Source organism: Alosa sapidissima, chromosome 2, assembly GCF_018492685.1.
Source record: "Alosa sapidissima isolate fAloSap1 chromosome 2, fAloSap1.pri, whole genome shotgun sequence".
Taxonomy (NCBI): Eukaryota; Metazoa; Chordata; class Actinopteri; order Clupeiformes; family Clupeidae; genus Alosa; species Alosa sapidissima.
Genome location: NC_055958.1, coordinates 41,539,000 through 41,550,676, shown reverse-complemented (window position 1 = coordinate 41,550,676; position 11,677 = coordinate 41,539,000). Strand labels below are relative to the sequence as shown.

Genomic DNA, 11,677 nt, shown 5'->3' with positions numbered 1-11,677 from the left:
GGAGTATAAGGAAGCCTCTACCCTCTTGTGTGGTTTCAATCATCAGACAACAATTCCAAAGTGGTGACCAGACCTTTCAGGGATTTCAATAAAAATAAAAAATGAATAAAAATAATTGTTATGCTTATTCTGTTGTGATCGCTCCATTGCCCTTAAATGTTATAAAGTACACAGAACACATGAATTTTGATAAAAAAAACAAAACAGTTTATTGGCATTTCTTGTAATGGTTACTGAACATTTAAACATTTACTGAACAAGGACAAAGACACAGGTTGGAAGTAAACAAATCTCTATAAAAAATGGTTAGGCACAAAACATACAAGGAACACTGATGAAGGGCTAGACCCGAAACGTTTGCACCTTGTTTCTTTGGCCTGCAATAGTGTGGTCTTACCTGAGGGTCAGCTGATGGTTCTCTTTCTCACACACAAACCCATGCTATTTCATGCATGCATACATGCAGTGATACATGCAAAAGCACATCAAGCAGACACACAGTGAGCCCAGACAACACCGCACACAGAGGTTGACAAGGCACAGGTAAAATGATTGGTAAATTATTTTGAATTACATACAAGAAATTTCATGCAAATAACAACAAAAAAGAAAATCCAAGCACACAGAGAGAGGAGCAGACATGCAGCATGCAGGACCCCTTGAATGGGGTACAGCGACAATTATTGCCACTTACAAAGACGAGAAAAAGTAATGATTTTGTGCAAAGTAAAAAACAAAGCAACAGCACAGAGAGAAAAAACAAAACATGCAGCATGCAGGAAACCACCACCAAATGAGATGAAAGGGACAGAAAGAAAGAAGATAACTAACAACTAAAATAAATACTTACAACTAAATGATTGGACTTGTCTGTGGAAAAAAATAATAATGTGAAATTAGGTTTTCTTGTAGCGTGACTGCCGGGCTAGGTAGAGGCTGACGGCCTCCTCCTTAGGAATCTGTTCAAAGGATTTGGCGATGGGGGCGGGTGCATCAGAGGACAAATTGGCGCTAACCTCTCAAAGAGTCGCGGGTGAATTGTTGTAGCTCTCCCGAAGGGCCTTCATTAATGATGTTGCATAACCTGCAGACATAATAATAATAATAATAATAATAATAATAAATATAGCTGCAAGCAGCAATGAGGGGGCCAAGCAGATAAGCAGTTGAGCAGGAGTTGGGATTGGATTGGATTGAACTGGACTTGACTGTGTTGTGTTAGATTGGATTGGAGTTGATTGGATTGGATTGGACTGGACTGGATTCAAAGGTCACCGAATTTATTGTGTGTCCTTAAGATGTACTCCTAAGACCACATACCAAGTTTGGTTTAAATCGGTGAAAGTGTTAATAATGTTATTAACACTTTCAATAAAAAAGACCCCTAGTGGTCGAAGGTCACCAAAGTAATTGTGCAGTCTTAATATGGGGTCATGACTCCACATACCAAGTTCAGTTTCAATCAGTGAAAGTGTTAATAAATATAGCGCCCCTAGTGGTCAAAGCACACCAAATTAATTGTGCATCCTCAGGATGTAGTCCCAAGTCCACATACTAAGTTTGGTTGCGATAGGTGAAAGTGCTAATCATACTACCCCTAGTGGTCAAATGTCACCAAATGTATTGTGGGTCCTTAGGATGTGTTCACGAATCAACGTACCAAGTTTGGTGTCAATACGAAAAAGTTCCTAATTATAGGCGTTACTGAGATATGAATTTCCTGTATCTCTAGCGCCCCCGTAGTGGTCGAAGATCACCAAATGTATTGTGTGTCCTCACGATTGGGTCCCAAGACCATATACCAAGTTTGGTTTCCATATATGAAAGCATTGCTGAGATATGAGCCTACTTCCTGTGATTATAGCACCCCCCTAGTGGTCAAAAGACTCCAAATGTATTGTGCATCCTCAGGATGGGGTCTCAAGTCCATGTACCAAGTTTGGTTTAGATATGTGTAAGCATTGCTGAGATATGAGCCTACTTCCTGTGATTATAGCGCCACACAGTGGTCAAAATTTACCAAATTTCTTCAGCCTCCTCCTAATTGGGTCCTGAGCCCATGTACCTAGTTTGGTTTTGATACGTGAAAGCTTTGCTGAGATATCACTTCACTTCCTGTTTGGTGGCTTCGCCGCCAATTTTGATTGGCTGTTACGGGCGAACGGTTTTAGATTTGAAGACAAAAAGGGATAACGTTTTTGAGGCTTGGACTGAAGATTATGTGTGTCAAGTTTGGTTTCAATCGGACAAACTTTGTGACCTGTGTTTTAGATTAAATCCAATGGCGGAAAATCTATCATGGCGGAAAATGACGTCATAGAGTGCGTTGAACTCGGCTTGGTCGATTCCAACGATACCTCATATTTGACAATTGAGCCAACAGGTCAAAGGTTACTTGCATGAACGCACGTCCAACTTTGGCCTGTTGGTGGCGCTAGAGTGCTCGAGGTGCCGACTTGAACCTTGGTGAAAATAATCATGGGACTGTGCCTAATTTGTGTGCCAAATTTTACAACTTTTTACCAGACGATTCTATGGGCTGCCATAGACTTCCATTACGGAATAATAATAATAGGAAAACGTAGAAACACAATGGGTGCCTTCGCAGCTTCACTGCTTGGCCCCCAATAATAATAATAACAATGCTGTATAAAGATCATTGTCACTGATCACAGATGTCTCGTATATCTCAAGATATGATAGAACTGCATGACACTGCTCCCCGTACGAGGCTGCCTCTTTGATGGGACACACCACATGGGCTCCTTTTCTGAAGCGCCGATACCGCACACAGCACTCCTCCGTCCCGTCACTTCTCCGTCCCGTCACTTCTCCGTGCTGTCTCGCGATTGGCATTGTGATTGTAATGCAGCGCCGCTAAGAGAAGCCTACAAAATAACACATTTGAGAAAACCTTTGAAACTTGGTGTATGTATGACAAAATACTACAATAGGCATGATAATATGTACTATCATTACTAAGAAAGGCATAATAATTGGCAGTATTATTCCATTGGATAGCACTGACCTGCTATACATCCCAAGGTATGAAAACCCTGTGTGCTTGGGCGCGAAGTGCAAGATGAGGTCTGGTGCTGTGGAGACAGCTGTCTGAACATCTTTCAGTAAGGCATCATGATTATGTTCTCCAACTTTACTGCTGCCAATGAGCCTGCAGGTTGGCAGGGAGGCAGACAGACACACAGGCGGAAAACGTACAAATAGACAGACAGATAGACAGAATGTTATGAGATTGCCAGGGAATGAAAAAATAAATTCATCACAAAGGTCACATGTCAAAGCATTCAGACAATCACTCAAAGACAGCAAATACAACAAAACTATGTAAAGCGCACATAATACCACATACTGGGCCAGATTTGCGAACGTAGCGTTATCAGCGTAATGGACACACCGCAGATTGCGAACGCTGTCAGACCCAAGTTTCCGTCGTAGTTATCAAACTAGTGTAAAGTGCGCCTTTCTCTGCCTTTCTCCGCCCATAAACGCAATTTACGAACGTCCACAACTGAATGGCAGCGCCTACATACAAGCGCAGTTGAATGAAGTTAACTGATGACAACATTAAAAAGAATCAAACGTTTAGCGATCATGAAATAATACCATACATGATAAGATGTAAACAAGCAGGGAGATAATAAAGATCAATAGTGCTACTCAAACTACTTGTGCACGTAGGCTATGGAAGATTGGTCAAATCTAGCAAGTAGGAAAGTTTAAGTGAATGACGTGAAAGTGAAAGTAAGACATTGGAAAGGCCAACAAAGTTAAGGTTGCTTTTGGTAGTACAAATACTTTCACCACAAAAAACTGGTGCTCTAAATAGCGATTCTGTTGTCTTTGAAAGGTTCTCTTAGTGATGCATTGAACTGCAATTTGGATTAACACCTGCTTTTACAAGGTGGAAGTATTTAGGCGCAGAATAGACGTGCGCTTTCAGGAGCAGTCTTTGTACATACCGCGGAATACATAATTAGGCGTTCTTTACTCTTCCCCTCCTATCTTTTTACGCTAAACTCCCACTTTCCCCTGGATCCTCCCATGAATGCATATGCATGACATGACAATCGCAATCTGCCACTTTCAGCTCCCGCGACAGGCAGTTTGCGCTTTTACATCATTGCGGCCTGTTTGTACATACCTCGCAATGATGTTACACGCACATTGCGAAACAAATACGCCTGAAATGGGCGCAAAAGCGTTAGTAGATCTGGCCCACTGTGTGTAATGTACCTGGCTCCAGCCACTCTTTGTTGCGCTGATCCCCGTCTAGAGGGCCATGGGCACAACTGGAGAAGGCAGGGGTGTCATGGTCATGGATGTCCTGGATGTGGTTGACTAAACTTCTCCATTTGGCCTCCATGACCGCTGGGTTGCCATCTGGGGTTGAGGCTGCAGTCTAGTAGAGGTGATTCACTATAGCTGGCCTCCACAACTCCTGCACACTCTTTTGAAGCTGCATCCAATGCCTTCCCCAGACCTGTTTTAGAATAAATGGTATTAATTGATATGCACTAACACTGCTTCAAGGTTCCAACAATGGATACATACTTTTGGCAATGTGCCACACATCAAAGTAATGCCGTGTCCCTTCAGGACTCAGCTACTCTCTCACCCATTTGGCAACCTAAGGAGAAAAAAACAAACTTTTGGTGATGATTGACCTGTGTGGCCCTCAGTGCATCAGCAAACCACAAACATCCAGCTTCAGTGCAATTCAGATATTTACATTCTATACTGCATTTTTAGTGTAAATACCTGGCGATGTCGGTCCGTGATCAGAGTTGCCAAATGCAGGTCCTTTCCCCTCAGCAGGCCAACACTGCGCTTGAGCCCCTCAAGCTCACACCATGAGCTGTTGGAGACCTCTGAGCTCTGCAACATAACAGTGTAAGTGTAGAATGCTGGTGGTGGTGAAGGAGGCGTGAATGAATGGAAGCGTTGCTGGTCCACTGTACTCTAGTTAGGCAATACACAATAAAGCTCTATGCATTATGTTACACTGTACTCTAGTTAGGCAATACACAATAAAGCTCTATGCATTATGTTACACTGTACTCTAGTTAGGCAATATACAATAAAGCTCTATGCATTATGTTACACTGTACTCTAGTTAGGCAATACACAATAAAGCTCTATGCATTATGTTACACTGTACTCTAGTTAGGCAATACACAATAAAGCTCTATGCATTATGTTACACTGTACTCTAGTTAGGCAATACACAATAAAGCTCTATGCATTATGTTACACTGTACTCTAGTTAGGCAATACACAATAAAGCTCTATGCATTATGTTACACTGTACTCTAGTTAGGCAATACACAATAAAGCTCTATGCATTATGTTACACTGTACTCTAGTTAGGCAATACACAATAAAGCTCTATGCATTATGTTACACTGTACTCTAGTTAGGCAATACACAATAAAGCTCTATGCATTATGTTACACTGTACTCTAGTTAGGCAATATACAATAAAGCTCTATGCATGGTTGTACTGGAAAGATGTTATATTAAGACACAATAAAGCTCTATGCATGGTTGTACTGGAAAGATGTTATATTAAGACACAATAAAGCTCTATGCATGGTTGTACTGGAAAGATGTTATATTAAGACACAATAAAGCTCTATGCATGGTTGTACTGGAAAGATGTTAAGATACAATCCGTTTACCAAATTGCAGAGTTAATTTCTTTGTCTAATAATATCAGGTTTACCTGAACAAGCTGAACATCCACCACCTTGTTCACTCTGTATGACCCATACTCCGCGCAGTGCCCAGGAGAATCTGACCTGGAATTAATTACATTACATTTGAATTACGTTTCAAGTTTTTTAATAACCAAGGTCTGTAAAGACAATACACCATGTCATCGGCCAATGCCAACTAAAGCCGCCCCTACATGATAACAGGGTCAACATTCTTAATGTTTGGGTGACCAGCCAGTGAAATGAATGGCCCCACTTAACAGGAGGTTGCAGGTCGGCATGTTCCTGTGGAGCATTGGCTGGTTTTGCCAGAAACGCTGGTAGCCACATGATGCACAGACCTAGATATGTAAAAAAAGAAACTTGAATGAAACACACATGACCAATACAGTAGAACACTTAAATATGATGACATCACAAACCAACAGACTAAAGCCAGCCTGGTACACACTGTAAATTAACTGGCAAGACAGTCAGAGCTATCAGATTTGAATGAGATATTCTGATTTTCTAATCAGATGGCATGCTGTGTAAACAAAACCGTACCTGCTTGATCTTAACAAAAGTTCCTTTCTGCTGCACGATGCTACTGTCCGACCTCTCACAACAGGCCGGACAGATGGCAAAAAGGCCCATCAGCTCCTCTTGGCAAACATTGCATTTGTCAATGCCACTACAACAACAGATGAGGGGGTCAAACTATCAAAGCTACAGGACATATAAAAATGAGCATTCAAAATTATCTCACTTGTGGTGGGGGTCACACGTGTAAGGTGGCTCCTCATCATACACTTCCTCCTCATCCTCCTCATGCATCGGCTCTTCAGGCACCCACGATAAGTCACTGATGACAGAGGCATTATCATCATCATCTGTCTGTTCAGGACTAGCGAGGGGAGTGGAGGTTTGTGGGCTGAAAGACATCGGTGTGCCCACGCTGACCATCTTGGGCTTCAGGTTAACCTGCACACCTGTGGCAAAGGCAGTAAACAAACATATAACAATCATGGCAAATCTAAGCGGCTATGTTTTGGTGTAGGCTATGTATTATTTTCATCAATGTGTATGGAAATGTCCTGCTTGCATAGATACTGACAAGAAATATCCTCTAATGTCAGACTGATTGTAGTGGAGGCTGTGTCAAAGGGAACACGGTATGCAAAATACTGCAGTGAACTGAGCCTAGCTGGTTCATGACTGAACTCCCATAATGCTGTGCAGTGTATGTGTGTGTGTGTAATGTTGATGTTGGTTTTAGTATGAGTAATTGCATTTACCTTGTCATGTATGTGTTAGCTGGTATAGTCTTTCTTTATGTTGTACCTCATGTGTTTACCCCGTGTATTGTATGTGACTACCCTGTTTGTGTATCGTGCTTGTTTAATTGACTTCCTGTGTGTTGCCTGTGTAATGACATTCGTGTGTTTTGGTAGCCTGGCGAGTCAGACCCACATTAAAATGTAGGGTCTGGGCACTCACCGATTACAGTGCTCAGTCCGAGGGGCGGGATAATCAGTAGTCTTTCAAATTCCCTCTGCACGCAATAGGACGCATTAGGATATTTGTTTTTGAGTAGCAGGGAATTCAAGCCAAACCGTTGGAACTCTGCCATCAATCATTATGTTAAGCCCACCATATGACTCTATAGAGCTGGTAAGTCCCGCCCTTTCCGCTATCCCCGCTGGACCTCTAGATTGAAAAATCGTCAATGCAAGTGAATGTGAGAAAATAATTCTTTTCTGGTCCCGTTTGATTTGTGCCATGAATGTGAACATATGTCGTCTGTGAAACACTGGGGGTTTAGCGGATGGGCGGGACTTACCAGCTCTATAGAGCTGCACAGTCCCGCCCACAGCCGATGCCGGATGTAAAAAGTCAATGCAATTTCTCCATTGACAATTGCGGTGTAAGCCATAAAAACTTAACTGCACGTGGTAGACTTAAAACCAGCTACGGTTGTACTAAGCGATTGTATATGCTCCTATAGACACCAAGAGTTCGTGGGGCACTAACCTTGTTTTGAGATAAATGCCTTTTATTCGCGATCTCTTGGATAAGTACTTCATTACCCACAATCCTGAACAACCCCACAATCCCACAGTGATGCCTCTGATTGGTGGAAAGGCCGTTATGGTCAAGTTTGAAACTTTCTCAGCGGAAAAATATTGACAAAGATGGCGGAGTTTTTTACTGCCTATGGCGAAAAATCTTAATGTGATTAAAAACTTTCTTGACGAATATTGGTACTTGTATCAACAAGGATTGGGGTTTACATCACACGAACTTACTCAGGGCCAATACACTATCAAATAGACCACTGTAAATGTTAGTTTAAACACTCAAACTTTTCAGGTAGGCTAGCACTAGCCGACAGGCTAACCTTTAGCATTTCCAACATTGTATGTCATTACATAATGCAGCTAACATTAGCCTACATGCTGCAACACAGGTATGAATATTATGTTTTAGTGAGTGTCCAAAGGGGTGAAAGCCACTTTAAATCGGGTCACATTATTGACTGTTGTGTGTCCGAGAGTCAGTTTGTGGGTTTTGTAAGGGTCAGCAGCATGAGGGACAAGACCTACAAAGTTGTGGTGAGTTAAGCAGGGAGGTTGGTAACGTTAATTCTGCTAGCAGTGCTAGTTAACATTAGCTAGGCTACTGTAGCCTTCATACTGTATGATTCATATCAATCATTAACCTAGGAATACTTTGTGCATTTAATGAACATTTTGTGTAATAATTCACGGCAAATTAATAAACTGAATATGGTGGTCCAAGAGCAGACTATGCACCAGTCCATGCATCAGCCCGACTGAGCAGTAATGACAGCATAGGATGAGTCAGGTAACGTTATGAAGCACTGCCGTTAACGTTAACCGCTTTCACACACACGATATAAAATACACGATAATAAATATAAAATTCAATATCAAAACACTATTATTTACACGATTACTCCTGAAATAACTGCTATTAACTGCACATTCACTATATAAAAATCACTGTTTGGAGGAAAGGGTTTGCGTGCTGTCGCCGGTTTTGAAATGATATCGCGCTGGTTCGTGCTGCTTATATATTATTCAGTGAGGCGCGGTGGTTTATGGGATGAGTAGTTCCTTCGCTCGGAAATGAAAATATGTACACAGTCTTGTACCTTTGACTTTTTTTGGATTTTCTCTTCGTTTTTTCACTCGAAATGATATGTTGTATGCTTATGAGTTATGCCGTAGCTGGTTAGCCTAAGACATGCTGTAAAACTCTTTAGATACGGATTTTTCCAAACGTCAATGGGACAAATGAATGGGAATCTTACATCCGGCACCTAACCGCGTTTTGGCTGTGGGCGGGACTGTGCAGCTTTCAATGTCCTGATTAAGTTTCGATTTCTGGAGCTCACAAGCCAACGGAGAGTTGCTAGACTAGCCCTGGCAGCAGGGCGTGTCTAGATTTCTAGGCTAGTGTTTTGTTGCGTAACCAATAAAACCATTCTGAGACAACTTTGCAGTTTGTTACAATACACACACAGCTAGCTAACGCGCAGCTTGTAAACATTAGTCAGTCAAAGTCTGCTTTATTGTCAATTTCTTCACATGTCAAGACATACAAAGAGATCGAAATTGCGTTTCCTACTATCCCACGGTGTAGACAAGACATATTTTACCAATTAGGTCCACAGACAAACATAACATTCAAGTAAACAATATAAAAAGTAAAAATATAAGAAGGCACATACAATGAAGAAATAAGAACAGCAAAATTTGGTAGAAATTGTGCAATTGTGCATACAGTAGACAGTCAATATAATAGTGCAAAAGTCAGGCCAATAAATGGCTGAGGTAGTTTTGTTTGACCTAAGTATGCAAGTGGCATAGTGGTGCAAGTTATGTAAGAGCAGCAGAAGTGTGTTCAGAAGTGTTCAGGACAACAACAACAAGTTGCAAGTGTGCAAGTGTATAAGTGGAGTAGTGCAAGTGGAGTAGTGCAAGGCAGCCATTGTGGGTCTAAAATTCCAGGATGTTATGTAGCTGAGGGTGGAGGGGGGAGAGGGGGTAGAGAGTTCAGGATCCTAACAGCCTGGTGTATGAAGCTGTTGGTGAGTCTGGTGGTGCGGGAGCGCAGGCTTCTGTACTTCTTCCCAGAGGGCAGTAGATCAAACAAATTGTGAGCGGGGTGACTTGCATCACTCACAATTTTGGTCGCCTTGCGGGTGAGGTGGGAGGTGTAAATGTCCTTCAGGGAGGGGAGTGAAGCACCAATAATCCTTCCAGCTGTGTTCACTATGCGCTGCAGGGCTTTCCTGTTGTATTCAGTGCAGCTTCCGCCCCACACAGCGATACAGCTGGAGAGGATGCTCTCAATGGTGCCTCGGTAGAATGTGGTCATGATGGCTGGTGGAGCACTTGCTCGCCTGAGTTTCCGCAGGAAGTACTGGCGGCGCTGAGCTTTCTTCGCCAGTGATGCAGTGTTGGTGGTCCAGGAGAGGTCTTCACTGATGTGCCCCCCCAGCAATTTGGTGCTGCTCACTCTCTCCACCACAGCACCGTCGATGGTCAGTGGCAGGTGTTGGGTGTGACCTCTACGGAAGTCAACAACAATCTCCTTGGTCTTGCTGACGTTCAGCAGGAGGTTGTTGTCCCTGCACCACGTGGTCAGAAGTTCGACCTCCATCCTGTATTGAGTCTCGTCGCCCTTGTTGATGAGTTGTGTCGTCAGCAAATTTCACTATGTGGTTGTTGCTGTAGGTTGCAGTGCAGTCATGCGTCAGCAGGGTGAAGAGCAGCGGACTGAGCACGCAGCCTTGGGGGGTCCCCGTGCTCAGTGTGATGCTGCTTGAGATATTGTTGCCAACACGTACTACTTGAGGCCTCTGACAGAGGAAGTCCAGTAGCCAGTTGCAGAGGTAGGTACTGAGTCCCAGTTTGTCAAGTTTGCAGATGAGTTGTTGTGGTATTATGGTGTTGAATGCAGAACTGAAGTCTATAAACAGCAATCTCACATATGAGTCTCTTTTTTCCAGGTGGGTGAGGGCTGGGTGGAGGGCAGAGCAGATTGCATCCTCTGTGGACCGTTTGGCTCGGTATGCAAACTGGAAGGGGTCCAGGGTGGGGGGGAGAATGGATTTGATGTGTGACATGACAAACCGCTCAAAGCACTTCATGATGATGGGTGTCAGTGCCACGGGGCAGTAGTCATTGAAGCAGGATGGAGCAGTTTTCTTCGGTACAGGTATAATGGTGGCAGCTTTGAAACATGATGGGACGATGGCTTGCTTCAGGGAAGTGTTAAAGATGTCTGTGAAGACATCCTTAAGCTCCTCAGCGCAGTCCTTCAGCGCCCGACCTGGGATGTTGTCTGGGCCTGCTGCCTTACGGGTGTTGATAGCAGCAAGTGTCCTCTTCACGCTGTCGGCAGAGAGGCACAGGGGCTGCTCGTGTGGAGGGGGAGGGGTCTTCTGTGGGCAAGTGCTGTTTTGTGCTTCAAAGCGAGCAAAGAAACGGTTCAGATTGTTGAGCAGAGGGATGTTGCTCTCACAGCTCTGTGGCGCGGGCTTGTAGTCCGTGAGGGCCTGAATGCCCTGCCATAGGCTTTGTGCGTTCCTGCGGTCTTTGAAGTGGGTTGGCTTTGTCTCTGGCCCTCAGCAGCCTGAGGACATCCCTTGTCAGCCATGGCTTCCAGTTAGCCCGAGTGATGATGTCTTTTGTGTGGGTCACATCATCAATGCACTTTGTGATGTAAGAGGTTAGTGTCTGTGTACTCCTCTATGTCTGTCTGATTGTTGTAAGTGGCTGCCTGCTTAAACATTTCCCAGTCTGTTGTGTCAAAGCAGTCTTGAAGAGCATCAGAGGCTCCCTCAGGCCACACTTTTACCTGCTTGCGAACCGGTTTGTTTGCTTTCACTCTTTGTCTGTATGCGGGCATTAGCATAACAGTGATATGGT

At 43.5% G+C, this 11,677-nt stretch overlaps 1 long non-coding RNA gene across 1 annotated transcript; it reads right to left on the bottom strand.

The window, feature by feature from the left end:
- Nucleotides 1-2,762: 2,762 nt before the first annotated feature.
- On the bottom strand, nt 2,763-4,546 carry LOC121692167. Its single transcript, XR_006025236.1, has 3 exons — nt 4,255-4,546; nt 3,029-3,172; nt 2,763-2,888 (listed from the first exon to the last, which is right to left on the bottom strand). It is a non-coding gene; the product is annotated as an uncharacterized LOC121692167 (long non-coding RNA).
- Between the last annotated feature and the right edge of the window lie 7,131 nt (nt 4,547-11,677).